Source organism: Neofelis nebulosa, chromosome 6 (genome assembly GCF_028018385.1).
Source record: "Neofelis nebulosa isolate mNeoNeb1 chromosome 6, mNeoNeb1.pri, whole genome shotgun sequence".
In the NCBI taxonomy this organism is placed as follows: domain Eukaryota; kingdom Metazoa; phylum Chordata; class Mammalia; order Carnivora; family Felidae; genus Neofelis; species Neofelis nebulosa.
The window spans coordinates 21,579,790-21,598,493 of NC_080787.1; the positions used below are offsets into that span (position 1 = coordinate 21,579,790).

Below are 18,704 nucleotides of genomic sequence, written 5' to 3' on the forward strand. Positions count from 1 at the left end.
CAACATGTCTGTTTAAATACTACTCGTATTCATGCCTACAAAAATTATAGTTTGAAAAATAGAATCGGAGAGGGGCACCTGAGCAGTTCGGCTGGTTGAGTGTCACACTCTTGATTTCGGCTCAGGTCATCATCCCAGGGTTGTGGGATCGAGCCCCGAGTCAGGCACTGCACTGAGTGTGGAGCCTGCTTGGGCTTCTCTCTTTCACTCTCTCTTTCTGCCCCTCCCCTGCTCACGCGCGCACGCTCTCTCTCTCAAATACATAAAATGAAAAAAAAATTGAAAGGAAAAAAGTAGAACAAAGGAGACGGACAAAGTCAAATTCTATGTTGTCTTTTCTTGCAAAGAATGCTTCCTGAGGCACAGGAATAACTGGCAGGAGTGGGCAGAGCCCCTAGCGTTGCAAGTGTGGTGGTTGTCGGACTGGGCACCCCCTTGGTGCTTGTTAGAAATGCAGACTACCAGGCCCCACCCAGACATCCTGCACCAGAATTGGCATCTTCACAAGATCCCCAGAGGATCCTGGCACACGAGGAAGTCTGAGAAGCCCTGGGCTTTCACCGACATTGCAAAGAGGACAGAGCTCCTGTGTCTCCTCTCCTTGAAGTCCCTCCCTCAGCCTTCAGCAGGTTTCCAGTTAGCTTCTCTCTCCCCTTTCCTCACACTTTGCCCTTGGGAAGGAATCTCGTACTGTGTACCTTCCATCCTTGGGTTAATTTAACAAACTCGTCCCCATGGCCAGGAATACATGCGTTTGAGAAGACCTCTCAAGTCACTTCCTTGGAGATGATCAGCCTCCTCCGTGTGAGGAGAAGCCATGTTGAACAGAAGACCAGTCTGCACCGTGCCTTGACTTCACAGCATTTGGCCCACCGGGGATTTTCAGTCAATGTTAAAAGGGTCAATGAGTGCCCATGGTCAAGGGTTGCCCCTCAACTCGGTCTTCAGGGATGGCCGCTTAGCTTGGGTGTCGACAGGACAGGCCTGCTTGCTACCTTGGTTTTCCAACAAGCCACTGTACTTTAAGGTGTAATCATGTTCTACCTCTTGATATCAAAAAGTACTTATTCAATTCTCTCAGCCAAGGCCAGCCAGCTTCAGTTTGCCTCCCAGCAATTGTTTAAGTGGCCACCAATCACTTATTCTCCACATCCGTCCTACTGGTGCAACTAGCTTCGGGAAGTGATAAGACCCTCAACAAGACTTCTGGCCACAGCTCGAATATCAGCTCAATGTGAATACTTTGCAGGCATCGCTTGATTATTATTTTGAGGAGATAATGGCAAGCAAGAGACTGAATGGTCTAAATGTGCCATGTGACCACTATTCAGTAACTGAAGGGGCCTTGGTTTAAAACATACATGGAGACCCCAAAGCTACTGATCCCATCACTTGGGCCAACGTCCAGATGCTCCTTCTCTTCTAAAAGTGTCCACTAAGCATAACTATTTCCTGTTTTTCTCCCAGAGATTGACCCAAGGCATAATCATCTACCACCCCCCTCCCCATGGAACACACTGGCCTTCCCGCTGGGATTGGGGAACTTAATTATTATCCCAGCTTTGTTGCTAACCAGCTATGTATGCTGGAAAACCATTTAACACCACATAGTCTCTCTTTCAAATGAAGCATAGATCACATCAGTGGTTGTTCAACCTTTTACACATTTTTTAGAATTTTATTTTATTTAATTTTTTTGAGAGAGAGAGAGAGAGAGAGCGCACACACATGTAAGCACAGGAGAGAGAGAGGGAGAAGGACAGAGAGAATCCCAAGCAAGCTCAGTGCGGAGCCTGACTCCAGGCTTGATCTCACAACCATGAGATCATGACCTGAGCCAAAATCAAGAGGTGGGACGCTTAGCCCACTGAGCCACTCAGGCACTCTGATTTTTCAACCTTTTAGATTGCAATCTACAGGAAAACTATTTTATTTTATTTTCAGAGAGAGAGAGAGCACAAGCCAGGGAGGGGGGAGAGAGAATCCCAAGCACGCTCCAAGATGTCAGCGCAGAACCCAAAGGGGGGCTCGAACTCACAACTGTGAGATCGTGACGAGCAGAAATCAGGAGTCAAATGCTTAATCAACTAAGCCACCCAGGCACCCCAAAACAATCATATATCATCATATGCACACACACATATGTAAAGTAAATGAAAGTTTCACAAATTACTCAGGCTTATTACATGTAAGTAAGGCACTTGTTTATTTTATGTTATTTTTTCATAATAAAATTCTGGTCAAAACCGACTCAAGTGATTTCTGGAACCACTAAATGGGAAATAGTGCTGTTTTAAAGATACTGTACTGGGGGAACCTGGGTGGCTCAGTCGGTTAAGCATCCAACTCTTGGTTTCAGCTCACGTCACTTTCTCACAGTTTCATGAGTTTGGGCCCCACATCAGGCTCCATAATGACAGTGCGGAAGCTGCTTGGGATTTTCTGTCTCCCTTTCTCTCTGTCCCTCCCCCACTCTTGCTGTCTCTGTCTCTCTCAAAATAAATAATAAACCTTAAATTTTTTTTTAAAAAACATAAATAAAAACACTTTACTTGATGACTGTGTTATTGTTACTGCTGTTATGATTATGATTATTATTGTGCAGGATTCTGGGAGGGTAGTTATGAGGTATTATGGATAAAGTCTACCCTCCATTCCTAAGCGTCCTAGGAAGGGTCTATTTTGCATTATTTCTAGGACAGGGCAAACAGAATACACCGATATTATCAGAGGAACCATCTTAAACTATAAAATCCAATTCTTTGATTTGCTCTTCATAGGCTAATGTAAACAAAAGATTTGAGATAAGTTTACAGAGTAACCAAGACTGTTTTTCTTGGAGCTTAGCCATTATTAGTCAAATAACTGCATTTGTTGAATAAATGAACATGGTTCTTTGAAATGCAAACTTTATTTATATTGACTTGACTTTCTCCTTATTGTTCTTAGGCAGTGCTGGCCTCATTTTGCGAGACCTCCATGTGGTAACAATTCCAGCAACTGCTTACTCCTTAAGCTCAGATATATACTTTTCAACTTACCAAATTTTGTTTTTAAGTGTCAAAAGTCAATGCTAATGCCAATGTACAGACAAGGGTTTTCTCACAATTAATGGTGGTGCCGTAAATCGGCATGACTCTGGAAAATCACTTTGGAAATACGTGGGGAAAGTCACCATCGCCCTCAGTTCCCTTTGGCCCTTTAAACCAATAGCTTCACAATAAGCTAAGAAAATCATTTTTTAAGTATTTATATATGAAGGTGTTTATTTTGACATTATTTATACATAATGATTAACATCACAGGCTCTCAGGTCAGAGTCAACATTTCAAATCCTTATCTCTGCTATTACTGGCCGGGTGACCTTGAACAGTTAGGCAATCTCTATAAGACATCACACACTAATCTTCAAAACCTCACGGGGTTTTGTTAATGTTAAATAAAATAATGTATGTGTTGTGCTTAGCACAGTGCCTGGCATACTTAACTAAATAAATGGTTGAAAACATAATCTATTAAAATCACGGGGACAGGGTAGCTGTGGCAGAGATTGCTTCTTTACTATAACCAGAAGCAAGTTTACCAACTTCGGCGCTACTGACATTTGGGCTGGATAATTTGGGCTCTGGGGACTTTCTTGTGCACTGGAGGATGTATATATACCAGCATCCCTGGCCTTTACCCACCGGATGCTACAAAGCAGTCCCCATCCCTGTGCCTCCTACTCCCCACTCCCCACCCCCCACCCCCATGACAACCCAAAACGTCTCCAGATGTTGCCAAATGTCCCCCAGAGGGCAAAACTGCCCTTGACTGAGAGCACAAAATTGTCCATTATTAATAAAATCACGAACAAATATTTGCATGTAAAATGACCATATAGTTTTTAGTTTATAAAACTTTCTTCAACGGTACTGCTTTTATATTTTTAATGAGTTTATTTACATACTTCTGAGACTTATCTGCTTTGCTGACCTAGGAATTGTACTTGTGAATATTTTAAGAATAAGGCAACAAAAGAAAAAGATGCACAGTGTTCAGTGGTGATTCACTTTCACAACAACAACAACAACAACAACAACAACAAAATGGAAAATTATCTAGTAAGTGGGAAATATACCGTTAAGTAACTTGTAGCCTTTTTGTCTCATTGTTAATTACAGTCATATTTAGCCATAAAAAGGTACATTTTTGGTTGTTGTTCATTAATCACTTAGGATCTGTAACACACAAACTTACTAAAAGAGATCTTGCTTTGTTTCAGGTGGATGTTTTCTAGAGCTCTGCAGTCTGAGACAATGGCATAGTATCCTTAAAACAACATCACTGCATTCAGCTCAGATAATTGCCAACAAACTGACTCACTTTTGGTTGTAAAAGGAAAAGATGAAATGAGTAAAGGAAAAAAAAAACAAAACAGAATTTTATTTTATTTTTTTTAATGTTTATTTATCCATCTTGAGAGAGAGAAAAAACTGGAGGGAAGGGCAGAGAGAGAGGGGGAGGGGGAGAGGGAGAGAGACAGAGAGAGAGAGAGAGAGAGAGAGAGAGAATCTCAAGCAGGCTCTGTGCTATCACAGCCCTACACTGGACTCGATCCCAGGACCCTGGGATCAAGACCTCAGCCAAAATCAAGAGTCAGATGCTCAACCGACTGAGCCACCCAGGTGCCCTTAAAAAAACCGGAATCTTAGACTCAAAAGGCTTTTAGAAATTTTAGTATGTTTCAATATTTTAATATATTCCTTCTCATTGGCATGCCATGTAAACTAGAGCCTAGGAAATTTAAGTGAATTACCCAGGAGTGTGGATGTGCTAAATACCTTGTTGATTTTGTTTCAAGATAATTCACCCAATTATTCAGTTTTCCTGAATGCTTCCTATGTTCTAGAATAGATGCTGAGGGTATAGCTATGAACGAGATGTCCTTGGAGCTGTTGGCCTACAGTATTCAGAAATTATATATTTATTAATATTTTTCCGAGTAGCCAGAACCCTCCCCTCAAGAGGGGAGGTGTCGGATTACTTTGAACTGTCTGCCCTGTGTCTGTTTTTTCAAGCCACTTGGAGATGCTAAACCCACCAACCACTCATCCCCGACAAACGAAAGCAAATTCACACTTGGCCATCATCCCAAACCTCTCCTGTGGGTGCCCATTCTACCTCTTACTAGAATTCTGTCTCTTCGCTCCGTTTCTCATTTTACCTCTGCTTCTGCTCCCCCTGGATCCAGTTTGACATTTATCTCCTCTCCCAAAAGCTTGACTCTCAACTAGCATTTTTAATTTCCTGCTTTGGATGGCCGCTAATCAAGCAGCTCGCCCCAGTGAGCTCCCCAGAACCGAAATTATAGATCACATTCAGGCCACTCGGACCACATTATAGGTCACATTCAGGCCAGGGCGATGCCAGAATACTGACCGTGACGCGGAAGGACTGTTGCCATCTTGTCCCCAGACTACAAACAGCAAACTGGCCGCTCACAGGCCGCATGCGATCGATCGTAGGCCTGTTTGGTTCGACCCTCACAGAAGTGTGGGTTGAACACTGAAAAAGAAAAAAAAAATTTCCCCACGGAAGTTCAGATTGCCAGTGTCCCTCGACAACAATTCACTGGGGCTTTGAGAAGCCAGGGATTCTCCTACTGCCCTGTTCCCCACCATGCTTCACTCACTCATATTGTCTACCTGGCCCTGTCAACGCGTAGTCTGTAAAAGTGTGTTCCCAGACCTCGTCTTTCACATTGCCCACCTCATCATGCATCGCTGTCCACGCACACCTGGCTGTCCCGCCACCCTCGGGGGAATTCCTAAATTGGTCTCCCATTTTCAGCGGTCAGGGGTAAGGCTCAGACTTTAATGTTTTTCAACACGTCCCCATAATCTTAAGGTGTAGCCAGGGTTGAGAGCACCTGTTTTTCACAGAATATTTTGTTGAACATCCCTTCATAGGGATAAGATTTTTTAGCTTCTAAAACGCCAAGCGTTGTGCCTCAGTAAGGAGAGATTTTCTTTTTCACCAAAGAAAGCAAGTTAAAGTTTTAGAGACTCTAAAAGTACGGAACACTCCAAAGGGACCAGTTATGTTCCAGCTGCCCAAAATTAGTCATCGTGGCACCTTTGCCTTGTGAATATTTCCTTCTTGTCCTCTTAAAAATATTATCCTATCGTTGGTGAAAAATTGAACCCTGGTTATGGGAATGGATTCATATAATGCGTAAAAGCACAAAGAACAAAACTGAAAAGTTAACACAAAACCCAAACACCACACCATCCTACACCTACTGGTAACAACCATTACAAAAACATTATTTCACAAGAAACAACAAGTGTTGGTGAGGATATGGAGAAAAAGGAACCCTCTTGCACTGTTGGTGGGAAAGCACACTGGCACAGTGTCCTCAAAGAGTTAAAAATGGAACTACCTTATGATCTAGCAATTCTGCTAGCGGGTATTTACTCCCCAAATGCAAACACATTAATTTATGCACCCCAGTGTTTATAGCAGCATTATTTATAAAGCCAAATTACAGAAGCAGTCCAAACGTCCATCAGTTGATGAACGGGTATATCTACATATGATGGATTATTACTCAGCCATAAAAAAGAATGAAATCTTACCATATGCCATGACAAAGGTGGAACTGGAGGGTGAAATACTGAGTGAAATAAGTCAATCAGAGGAAGACAAATACTGAATGATTTCACTCATGGGGAATTTAAGAAATAGAACAAATGCGCAAAGGGAAAAAAAAAGAGAGAGAGAGAGAAATCAAGAAGCAGACTCTTCACTATTGAGAACAAAGTGATGGTCACCAGAGGAGCAGGGCTTGGGGGGGTTGAATTAAATAGGGGATGGGGATTAAGGAGGGCACTTGGGATGAGCACCAGATGATGTACGGAAGTGTTGAATCACTATGTTGTACACCTGAGACTAATGTAGCAATGTATGTTAACCATGGGATTTTTTTTTAAAAAAAGAAAAAGAAAACATTATTTCATAAAGTATCTTCTTATACAAATAAATATTTCCATGTCACCTTAAGATTTCAACATAGCGGGGCACCTGGGTGGCTCAGTCGGTTAAGCATCTGACTTCGGCTCAGGTCATGATCTCGTGGTTCGTGAGTTCGAGCCCCACATCGGACTCTGTGCTGACAGCTCAGAACCTGGAGCCTGCTTCAGATTGTGTCTCCCTCTCTCTCTGCCCCTCCCCTGCTCGTGCTCAGTCTCTCTCTCAAAAATAAGTAAAAACATTAAAAAAAAAAAAAAAGACTTCAACATACCTATTAACGAGTTGACTAACCTATATTGGGTAATGATTGCAAATAACCCTACACAAGTGGCTTTTACCATTGAGATATATGGGTTGGGTTTCCTTAAATGAGTCTAGGCATTCCCTTTGCACGTGTTTACTGCTTTCTAAGGTTTATCAATTCAAAAAACTGTTACCTTAGGACTGAAGTTTTATTAGATTCTAGAAACTTGAGAGATTCTGTTATTTGTAGCATGTGAACATTAAGTACAGTAATTGTCTCTGTGATCTATTTGTTTAGACGTGTTTGTTTAGAGCTCCGTTCCCTTACATGATAAAGATTTCTCGTCAGGGTCATTTGCTATTAAATCAACTGAGTATAGCATGCCCTGTATTGCTGTGTTGTCTGGGAAGAGGTTCTCAGCAAATCCATTAGATGAATTTTCATCTTGCCCAGGACACAGGGCCTTCTTCACCTTCAAAACAAGGCACCAGGCTACACCCAGTTGGACGTACATCAAGAATTCATTTGCAAGTGGTAGAACGTTTCCTCCAATTCCTTGTAAAAGCAGCCAAATAAAAACCATGCCTGTTTAGGACTCTTGTCTGATTTTAATCCCTATTTTCAACCCAAGACAGGTCCAGAGGAGCTGAAGGTCCCTGGTAAGTTGCATTTGTTGCTGCACGTACTGGGGTGTATATACAGGTTGCCAATTCTGAGAATTAAGTGCTTATCTATAGCAAGCCTAATCTTTTATACAGAACGGGACAAGTAGTTCTTCTGTTTACAGTAGTCTTCTGCAAAAATGAGAAACATCTAAACAAACTTTCAAAAGAGAAGGAACACGGGAGGAAGAGTCTTGGGATGTGCCCCGGATACGTGGGGGAGGACCTGCCCCCACCCCTACCCTGCCACCCCCTCACCCCATGGAGTTTGCAGCTGTTTTTAGAAATACAGAAAGCCACAGAGTAGGCCTAGCATTTCTCCTGGAAACATCTCCTGAAGCTGAACATTTGGATAAAAAGCACTGGGCTGCAATTAGCACAGCAACCCAAAGAAAGGCAGAAGTAATTTATGGGGGTGGGGATGGTTGTCACTTTTGGAAGTGACCGGGGTTTTTTGGAGTACTAGCCTAACATGGGTTCTTGTGATGGTTACTCAGGTAAGGATCAGTTTGAGAGTTCAGTGGTCAATTCTAATAAGTGCAGTTTTGTTTATATGCAAAAGTTCAATAAAAAGTTTAAGAAAGTGGGGCGCCTGGGTGACTCAGTTGGTTAAGCGTCTGACTTCGGCTCAGGTCATGATCTCGTGATTTGTGGGTTCGAGCCCCACGTCGGGCTCTGTCCTGACAGCTCGGACCCTGGAACCTGCTTCGGATTTTGTGTCTCCCTCTCTCTCTGCCCCGCCCCTGCTTGTGCTCTGTTTTTTTCGGTTTAAGAAAGTTATAGAATGTGTAGGAAGGTGATAAAATAAAACGTGAGCCAAAGAAACGTTGGCCCCTTCAGTTTCTTGCCCTTGTCTCTCGTCCTCCGCCCAGAGTCGTTTTAGGAATGGAAGTGCCAGTTTTGAGTTATCCAGCTGTGAGGTTTTGAGGCCTCTATTCTTAAGGACTTGATACTGGTGTTTTCATTTGTGCAATCGTTATTTTCAGTATTTTAGAAACTCTGAATTATGGACATATTTAGATCAAGACCAATAACTAATATACTTAATTCATGGTAAGAGATACACTCTTTTTTTTTTTTTTTAATGTTTATTTATTTTTTGAGAGACAGAGACAGAGCATGAGCAGGAGAGGAGCAGAGAGAGAGGGGGACAGAATCCGAAGCAGGTTCCAGGCTCGGAGCTGTCAGCACAGAACCTGACTCAGGACTCGAATTCACGAACCGTGAGATCACGATCTGAGCCGAAGCCAGATGCTTAACCGACTGAGCCACCCAGCTGCCCCAAACTCTTTTTTTTTAATGTTTATTTATTTTTGAGAGATAGAGAGTGTGTGTGAGTGAGTGGGGGAGGGGCAGAGAGAGAGGGAGACAGAGCATCCAAGGCGGGCTCTCTGCTGTCAGCATAGAGCCCAGTGTTGGGCTCGAACCCACAAACCGTGAACCAAAGTCAGACCCTCAACCGACTGAGCCACCCAGGAGCCCAGTAAAAGATAAACTCTAAAGTCATCTACAAAATCCAGACAAATCTTCTTCTGTATGAGTTTTTTTGTTTGTTTGATTTTCAGTAGGCTCCACGCCCAATGTGGGGCTTGAACTCATAACCTGGATTAAGGGTCCCATCCTCCACTGACTGAGCCAGCCAGGTGCCCCCTGAATGAGTTCTGATAAGAGATCATATTGGGATGTTGTGACGTGCTCATTAGGCTGTTCTTGTATGACTGACTGAAAGGACTCACAATGGAAGTTTTGTGAGTCGGTCATATGTGTTTCTGGAATAAAAGTGGAATTCAGTTTTTGTTATTCTTCCAATTAAGTTTGTGACATTCCCACTATGTAAAGATCATCCTTGACTTACAATGGGGTTAAGTCCCAATAAACTCACTGTAAATTGAAAATATCAAGTTCAAAATACATTTAATACACCTAACCTATGGGACTTCAAAGCCTACCCTAGACTACCTTAAATATGCTTAGAATACTCATATTGCTTCCGGTTGGGCAAGATCATCTAACAGAAAACTTATTCGTAATACAGTGTCGACTCTCTCATGTAATTGATTGAGTACTGTATGGAAAGTGAAAAACAGAACGGTTGTGGGGCACCTGGGTGGCTCAGTCGGTTGAGCGTCCAACTTCAGCTCAGCTCATGATTTCACGGCTGGTGAGTTCCAGCCCCGCATCGGGCTCTGTGCTGACAACTTGGAGCCTGGAGCCTGGAGCCTGCTTCAGATTCTGTGTCTCCCTCTCTCTCTGCCTCTCCCCTGCTCGCACTTTGTCTGCGTTCTAGAAAACCTTCCAGATCCTTGGTAGTAATCTCAGAAGCCTCTGCATCTTGGGAAACTGCCTTCTCCCAGAGCCTGTTGTCTCTTAATGCGGACAATTGGGTGGAATCAAAAAACAAAACAAAACAAAAAAACCCTGACAGTTTTTAATACTTACTAGGCACCATGCGGCATTTTCAGCAACCGATATTATGACACGTAATTTACTTATAACGGTAGTACTATTATCGTCCACATTTTACAAATACAGAAACTGAAATTCAGAGTCATTACATAATTGGTCTCACATTGTATACACTAGGAATCTGCAAAGCTGCACTCAAAGCCAAGTAGTCTGGTTCCAGAGAGCCTCTTCCCCTCCCCCACAGTTCATACACGACCCAGCCTCTGTCTCGCTCAGCATTTATAGGCACGCCCCCCAAATACCCTCCAGAAACAAGGAGAAATGTGCTATATTAAAACAGCCAGGCAAATGGGGATATTGTGTTAGTACTAGGTACCCAATATCTTCATGTGGTCAGAATTTTATGGTACAAAAATCACTTCTCCCCACTGCCTAAGGCGATTGGCCTGAGTTTCATTAAGTCATGGCAGGAGTGGTAGCTGGCATCTAGACAAGAACACAGTGACTGCTACAAGGAGAGAAATTCACTGCTCAGAGGCCATTGTTCCAGTAATCCCACTGGAAGGGCGGGGGGTAGGGATGGAATTGGTCATAGAATCACCAATGGCCAAGCTGGGAGGAATATTCTCCATTATCTTGTAAATCATCGGCATTGTCTCCATTTTACATATGAGTAAATTGAAGCCCACATAGGATAACGTAACTGCTCAAGGTCATACACCTGGTACCTGAAACCTAAGCCTGTCTGCCTCTAAAATTTTTACTCCTTCCACTGCATGCTCCAGAGTTAAAGCAAAATAATGCAGGAAAACTTTTTTGAGATCACCCAGTTCAATTTCCTCATTTTATAGAGAAGGAAACCGAGGCTCTAAGAGATGAAGTGACTGAAGTCCAGTTAATCAAGGACAAGAGGCTGGAACCTAGAAGATAATTTTGTAATGTGCATATGTAGGTCACTGGCCTTTCTTACATGGTTCAGTGGCTGGAATCTGAAGAGCCTATGTGTTCTAATCCTTGAGTGTCTTTTGGGGTCATCCAAGACCTCATCCTTAGAGGCCACCCAGAGATTCTTCCGGCTCTTCTACAAACATCTTTGAAGAGAAATACTAGCAAGTCATAGCCAATGCTGTGAAATGCATTATTCTCCAGATATATACATATGTATGTGTATATACATATATATACATACATATGTATATATACATATATATATACACACACAAATGTATGTATCTGGAGAATACATAAGACATATATATGTCTTATGTATTTGGGGGAGGGAAATTGAATCAGAACTGCCCAATATACAATTCTTACTTTTTAATAAATTCCCAAACACCTTCGCAACTGTCTCCAATGTCCTAAAACCAAAATTAACTGAGGCTCAGTTTGGTTAAGTCATTCGGCTAGTGTCCTACAAGCTGACAAGGCTGGGATGCCTAAGTCTGTATTCTCCCCTCCACACTGTCCTGCAAGATGAGAGAAACCTCGCACAAAGCTCAGAAGCTTGAAACCTGGGGAATCTCAGATTAAATGACATATGTGAAAAATTAACAAGATAATTAAACCCAACAGAGAAGGCTCTACGAGGACTTGTGATGGAAAATACATTAAGATTTAGCTGAAGGCAAAATTTTTCCTTTTGTCATTTCCAAAGTCAAACATACAGGGACTCATAAAATAGACGGTCAACTTGGCCTTTTTTTTTTTCCTAGAGGAAGCAGTATACAGTAGCCACAAGAGATGAAAAAAAGCATCTCTAAACACTGCCCATGAACAGTCTATGTCACCAATCAGCTTACTACTCTTAGTAACATTCTCTACCCATCTTCCCTACAGAAAGAGGAAGGCCAAGAGAATGGACATTGTTAGCAATCATTATTCTGACTCTTGCTTCTAATGCTTACAGAATTTGTAGATTCAGCTTTGTCCATTAAAAAAAATTAAAGAAGAAGAAGAAGAAGAAGAAGAAGAAGAAGAAGAAACAGAAGAAAAAGAAACAGAAGAAGAAGAAGAAGAAGAAGAAGAAGAAGAAGAAGGAGGAGAAGAAACAGAAGCAGAAGAAACAGGAGAAGAAGAAGAAGAAGAAGAAGAAGAAGAAGAAGGAGGAGGAGGAGGAGGAGAAGAAGAAGAAGAAGAAGAAGAAGAAGAAGAAGAAGAAGAAACAAAAGAAGAAGAAGGAGAAGAAACAGAAGATGAAGAAAAAGAGGAGGAGGAGGAGGAAGAAGACGTAGTCTGGTTGATGTAACATATCCTAAAAGTTTAAGTTGGATACAAAGAGTTTCACTTTTCAGCAAATCATTATTATGGGATACATAGAAAGCCTTAGCCTGGACTATTGGAATGTTATATTTCCTTTGAAAAGAAGCAGCTTACTCATTTCTGAAAACTGGAGTCTACTCCATGATTTTCTATAAATCGTGTTTTCTTGCTTTGAGTTTGTGTGGTACTTGTCAAAGCTGGTCAGTGGGCACAAGAGGGTTATGGTGACGTGTGTTGGTGAATTTCATGTTAGAGTTTATACATTATCCCGGTGTAAGCAGCTAGGAGGGACGACGTCTGTTTTAACTTTGAGGAAGTTGAACGCCCAAAATGGGAAGGATGTGGCTGGGCCAGCAAAAACCTGCACAGAGTGATTGTGAAAAAGCTCTCATTTCTTTCAGGTCCTTGCCGCGCTGATTTCCTTTCCTGAGAAATTATATTATGTTCCACATAAATACTGCCTTAAGTCCCTTCGGGTTCACGGTATGGCTTAAGAAAACAAAACAACCTATGAATCCCAATCCCCGTTTCTTTCCCATGATGTGATTGCAAAAATAAAGTCCTGAAGACGCTATCGACATCCTTTGAATTTTCGAGGAAATGCTTCTCACGGAGGATACTTCACAGTGTTGGTGGGAGGATGCAGTAAACGGTGTTAGTAGTTTTAAAAATTACACCCAGTAACATTAAGGGAAATCAAAGTTAGAAAGAATGAGTACCCATCCCAGCAAATTAAGCTGGTACATGGTGGTGGAACTGTAGTGTAGACCCTTTTGTGGTAAGAATATATTTAAGTTTTATCTTTATCTGTATTTAAGGATCCTCTTGTTACCATGTAGACAAACTCTTTTTTTTTTTTATTGTTATTATTTTTTTATTTTAGAGAGAGAGCATGGGAGTGAGGAAGAGGGGCAGAGGGAGAGGGAGAGAGAGGGAATCCCAAGCAGGCTCCTCGCTCAGTGCACAGCCCAACATGGGGCTGGATCCCACGACCCCGGGATCGTGACCTGAGCCGAAATCCAGGGTCGAATGCCCAATTCACTGAGCCACCCAGGCGTCCCTAAGTGGACAAATTCTTAACCTCTCACTTTACACTCAAGTTTTTCATTTCCTTCTCAGAACGGCTGAGAAGTAGCTGCTGTTACCATGACGGTAGAGATGAGGAGTTTGAGGTTAGGGTTACCCATGATCACCAAGCTAACAAGGGCAAAGCTAAAATTCATCAGCAGTTTTGCCTCGTTCCCGAGTCCAGGGGATATTTGCTCAATACGAGTACTTCCCAAACGTCGGTTATTTGCACATCACTTTTATAACAGCCACTATAATGCAACCAGCATCACGCTTTTCCTTATATAGGCTCGCTTTCCTTTTCCCTGGTGACTGCCTTTTTTTCACAGTCAAGGAGAACCTCTGATGGAAATGAACAGAACCAACATTTGCTGCCAATCTAAAAAGGGGCCAGTGTCTGTGAAAGATGGTCTCCACCAGTGGTTCTCAAAGTGCGCTTCCTAGACAAGAAGCATCAAGTCACCTGGGAGTTTGTTGGAAATACAGATTCTGGGGTTTGCCCCAGGCCTCCTGAATCAGAAAATCTATGGGTAGGGCTCGGCTATCTGTGTTCCAACAGGCAGATCCTGGGAGTCCGTCTGAGAACCACTGCACTGTATACATTATCTTATTTAATACTCATAACTGCTCTGGGAACTAAGTGCTATACGTTATTCCCGTCATCGCAGATGGGTAAACTGAGGGTCAGGAGACACTAAAACCAGCAGCACATAGTTAGCAAATAAGGGGAGCCAGGGCTTAAACCCTGTTTGTCTGGCTCCAAAGCCTTTTCAGAGTATCACCTGGACTCAAAGCGGGATGGAAGGAGATGCCGTTGTAGTGGTTCAGAGAAATAGAGTTGAGACATTTAGGTTAAGAAGATAATTTTGACATTGATTATACATCTATTATGGCTTTGATACACAAAATAGTTTATTTTACTGCTTAAAGGGTCACTGAAATGCAATACTATGTTTTTGTTTAAAAAAAAAAAAAAGGCAACTGCTGCTTCTAGAAAATATTTGTCTTGGTCAAGATGATGCCAGGTTGAAAATTGGAAAAAATGGTCTTGCCACTTCTAAAATGGATGCTGTATTAATCCTTTGTGCGCGAATAAAGTCACATTAAGTTCAGCTTAGTGAATGTTTACCAATCATAATGGTATTTATACTTAATTAAATCTTCATATATACTTTAATCCAATTTCTTTTGTCTTGCAGAATGTTGTTCTAGAGATTAGGAATTAAAAGCTAACTGAGAGCAGTGTTTCTGCATTCTTTCCTTCACGGGGGTGGGGAGCAAAGTATGTTTGGGCACAGATTCCCCAGTAAAGATGATCCAAATATTATAGCATCACCAATGACCGGAAGCATCATAAATGATCCTTCAACTGCCTACAGCTTCGGCATAGCTCAACTATGTAGATTGTATGCAACCTGTCTAAAGTTTCTCTACTAGGAACTCAGCACGTTGTGATCCAGACTCATCCATCAGTCTAGGTACTCAAGAGCCAGAGTGAATTGTAAATTTTCAATCTTCCCCCAAATTTCTGGTCCTCAAAGGGTCTAGGTTTCCTCCATGAGGAAACACAAGCCAGAAGGCCCAAACCACCAACACAATATTTCAAAAATCATGTCCAAATTTATTACGCGTATTTAATATTATGATCTGGCTATACAAACGTAGCATCGTTTTAAAATTCTGTTATATGGATAGGAACCCATGGAAGTTTCTGATTTATACAATTTTTCCTTCAACCAGAATTCACCTCCATATTGGTCAAATAAGTGTCAGTGTGGATTTTCATCTGGCCGCAGACACACACAAATAGCTGTATGGTAGAACTGACTGTTCTAATGACATTTTTAAGACATGATCCTACCAGTCCATCAATATTTATAATTCTCGGTCCCCGGCATGACTGAATGCATCCTTTGTGGTTCTAGAAACTGATTTCTAAACTTAGGCTGATGTACAGAGAACACAATGCATACTTTGAAAAACACTGGGAGTGACCCGGCCACGCCCAGATTTAAGGGCCAGGTAGGTAACCTTTCGGGTAGGGAACACCTACCTTCTAAATAGCTCAGTGTTTACATCTGCTGGGAGCGACACCTGGAGAAATGTTTCCAGTTTCTTTCTATTGTTGTCTTTTCTTAACCTTTCATTTCCTTATACCCATGTTTCTTTCCCCCTAATCCAGTAGCGAAGGAGCAGCCCAGATCAAATGAAGACAGGAGAAGCCCACTGCACGAAAGGGGAGCAGGCCAGGAATCTAACAGCAATACTAACAGCGGGGCTGGAGGGGCGCCAAGTTGGGGGAGAAACTCCAAGCAGGCGCACGTAAGATGGAAACGAACCGCAGGCATCCACGTTGGGAGCAGGTGCTTTCTCTTGGAATCAGATGCGACTGCATGATGGGCCCGGGGCTACCCGGAAACCAGATTTCTTAAGGAGGAACTTTGCCCTATGACATTCCGACTGGAACTCCGAGGCTTGCCAATTCTACAAGGTCTTTCTGATACTTTTATCTTCTCCTTCACTGATACCACGTGTTGGCCTAGCTCTTGTGGAATTATACCTCCACGCGGTATCTTACCTGCCATTTCTCTAATCCTTACTATCGAAGATTACGCCACCCCTTGTTTGGATCCAGGTGACAAATCGCTTCAAAGTAAGGAAAACTAAAGCGTTTAAGTCAAAAGCAGCTTCCTAAATGTCGGCAGATGATCTGTGCAAATAAAGAACACATTGTGTCTGTCGTCCTTTGTTTCTCGCTTACAGACAATAGGGGACCTGCTATAAAGATCATTTTTCTTCGTCTGTGTATTTGTGGGATAAAAAGAGTATATGTGGGGGCACCTGGGTGGCTCAGTCGGTAGAGCATGTGACTTGATCTCGGGCTTGTAAGTTCGAGCCCCACATTGGGTGTAGGGATTTCTTGTAAATACATAAATAAATAAATAAATAAATGGACAAAATACTATTAAAAAAATGAACAGACAAAACAAAACTCATAGAATACAGAGATGGGTGGTTATCAGAAGGGAAGGGGTCTGGGGGTGGGTAAGATGGGTGAAGGGGGTTAATTGCATAATGACAGGTGGTAACCAGACTTCTTATGGTGGTCACCTTGTAGTGTGTCCATAAATCAAATGATTATGTTGTACACCTGCAACTAATCCTATGCCAAATTTTACCTCAATTAAAGAGAAAAAGGATGTGTACCGTTTTCCACGCATGATGTTTCATTAATTTTATTGTCTGTAAACGTAGTAAAATATCTCTGGAAGGATATATAAGGAAGCAATCTATCAGGAACTGACGGAGTGCAAAATAAAGAGATCTGACACCTTTTGAATATATTTCCTGTTTTTTAGAAAGCTAACTTAAAAAAAATGTTTTAAAAACAGGGGCAGATATTCAGGAAAAGAAAAAAAACAACTACAACAACAACACATTTTTTGAGTGGTGGAGTGGGGGGAAATGAGTCCAATATACTAAAATTCTAAATCCGGAAACAAACTCCTTGAGGTCATGTCTGTCTTCTTACAAAAGGCACTCTCGGTCCATGGAACAGTAGTTGGTACAACTAAGGGCTAAATAAATATTTGTTGACTGCTAAAAATATAAATGTCAAAATGTTCTACTAATTTTTGAAGACTTCTATTCACTGTGAAGACAAAGTCTTGATACACTTCACAGAGACTAGGTTCAAAGTCTCAGCCTGCTTGTTCCTCCCCCACCCCCCCACCCCCCCCAGCCTTTTGTAAGAATACTGGCCATTTCCACTGGTTCACAGAAGGAAGAGCCAGACCAAAGCCTGTTCCAGATGGGGACTGGGGAAGCTGTCACAGAAGCCTGTGTGGGGTTGGCCATCAGTTCCAGCAAGGACACCTTCCCATGACTCCAGTTAGCACAGTGGCCCTGCTAAGCCTCAGCGTGTTCACTGTGTTCCAACACACGCACACACACACACAGACACTCTCTCTCTCTATTCCTGTTAACTTATTTCCAGCTTAAAGTGGTCAGCTGGAACTTACCTCCATGGCCCCCCCTCATTTTTTTCCCCACCCTTCCCCTGTCCTGTCTCCCTTCTGGGATTCTACAGGGAATTTGCTTCAGACATACAGGAAAGATGAAATGACTATTCCCTTCTTTGCTGGTGCAAGTTCAAACTTCAGGTCACACAAATCCAGGGTTAGATCCCAGCTTTGCTTGGACAAGCCGTGTAAAGATGAGCATATTACTTCAGTCTCTCTAAACCTCCTTTTCTTCCTCTGCTCGTGAGGATTACAATGATCATTTCTCCTAATTAAAAGAAATGATGGGAGCACCTGGGTGGCTCAGTAGGTTAAGCAACCGACTTCAGCCCAGCTCATGACCCCGCGCTTCGTGGGTTCGAGCCTTGCGTCGGGCTCTGTGCTGACAGCTCAGAGCTTGGAGCCTGCTTCAGATTCTGTATCTCTCTCTCTCTCTCTCTCTCTCTCTGTGCCCCTCCCCTGCTTGCAAAAAATAAATAACCCTATTTATTTAGGGTTAAATGAACCCCTGTCTCCAAAAAATAAATAAATATTTAAAAATTAAAAAGAAAGAAATGATGAAATACATACGTCTGCAGCAAACTATACCAACAGAAAACAATATTAGACACCACGTATCATATATTTACACTTTTTTTTTTAAATTTTTTAAGTTTATTTACTCTTGAGAGATAGAGACAGAGCATGAGCAGGGGACGGGGAGAGACACAGAATCGGAAGCAGGCTCCAGGCTCTGAGCTGTCAGCACACAGCCCAACGCGGGGCTCGAACTCATGAACCGCGAGATCATGACCTGAGCCGGAGCCGGACGCTTAACCGACCGAGCCACCCAGGCGCCCCTATTTACACGTGTTTAAGACAGTCGTTTGTAAATAATCAGGATGAACACTCACTACACTATGATACTGTTGGTTTACTCCTGCTCCTACAAGTCTGTGTGATCTGACAATTTAGCAGCTCATGGGATAGCGTATGTCTCTGTTCCCAGTCCTCTTTCTGCCCTGAGTAGACTTTTGAGACCACGAC

At 42.4% G+C, this 18,704-nt stretch overlaps 1 protein-coding gene and 1 long non-coding RNA gene across 5 annotated transcripts in view; one reads left to right on the forward strand and one right to left on the reverse strand.

Annotated features, from left to right (window-relative positions):
* GCNT2 (glucosaminyl (N-acetyl) transferase 2 (I blood group)) overlaps window positions 1–18,704 on the reverse strand; it is a 97,544-nt gene that overhangs the window by 11,008 nt on the left and 67,832 nt on the right. The gene's annotated exons all lie outside the window — the stretch shown is intronic.
* Window positions 7,873–12,289, forward strand: LOC131513805 (uncharacterized). Its single transcript, XR_009262805.1, has 2 exons — window positions 7,873–7,917; window positions 12,236–12,289. It is a non-coding gene; the product is annotated as an uncharacterized LOC131513805 (long non-coding RNA).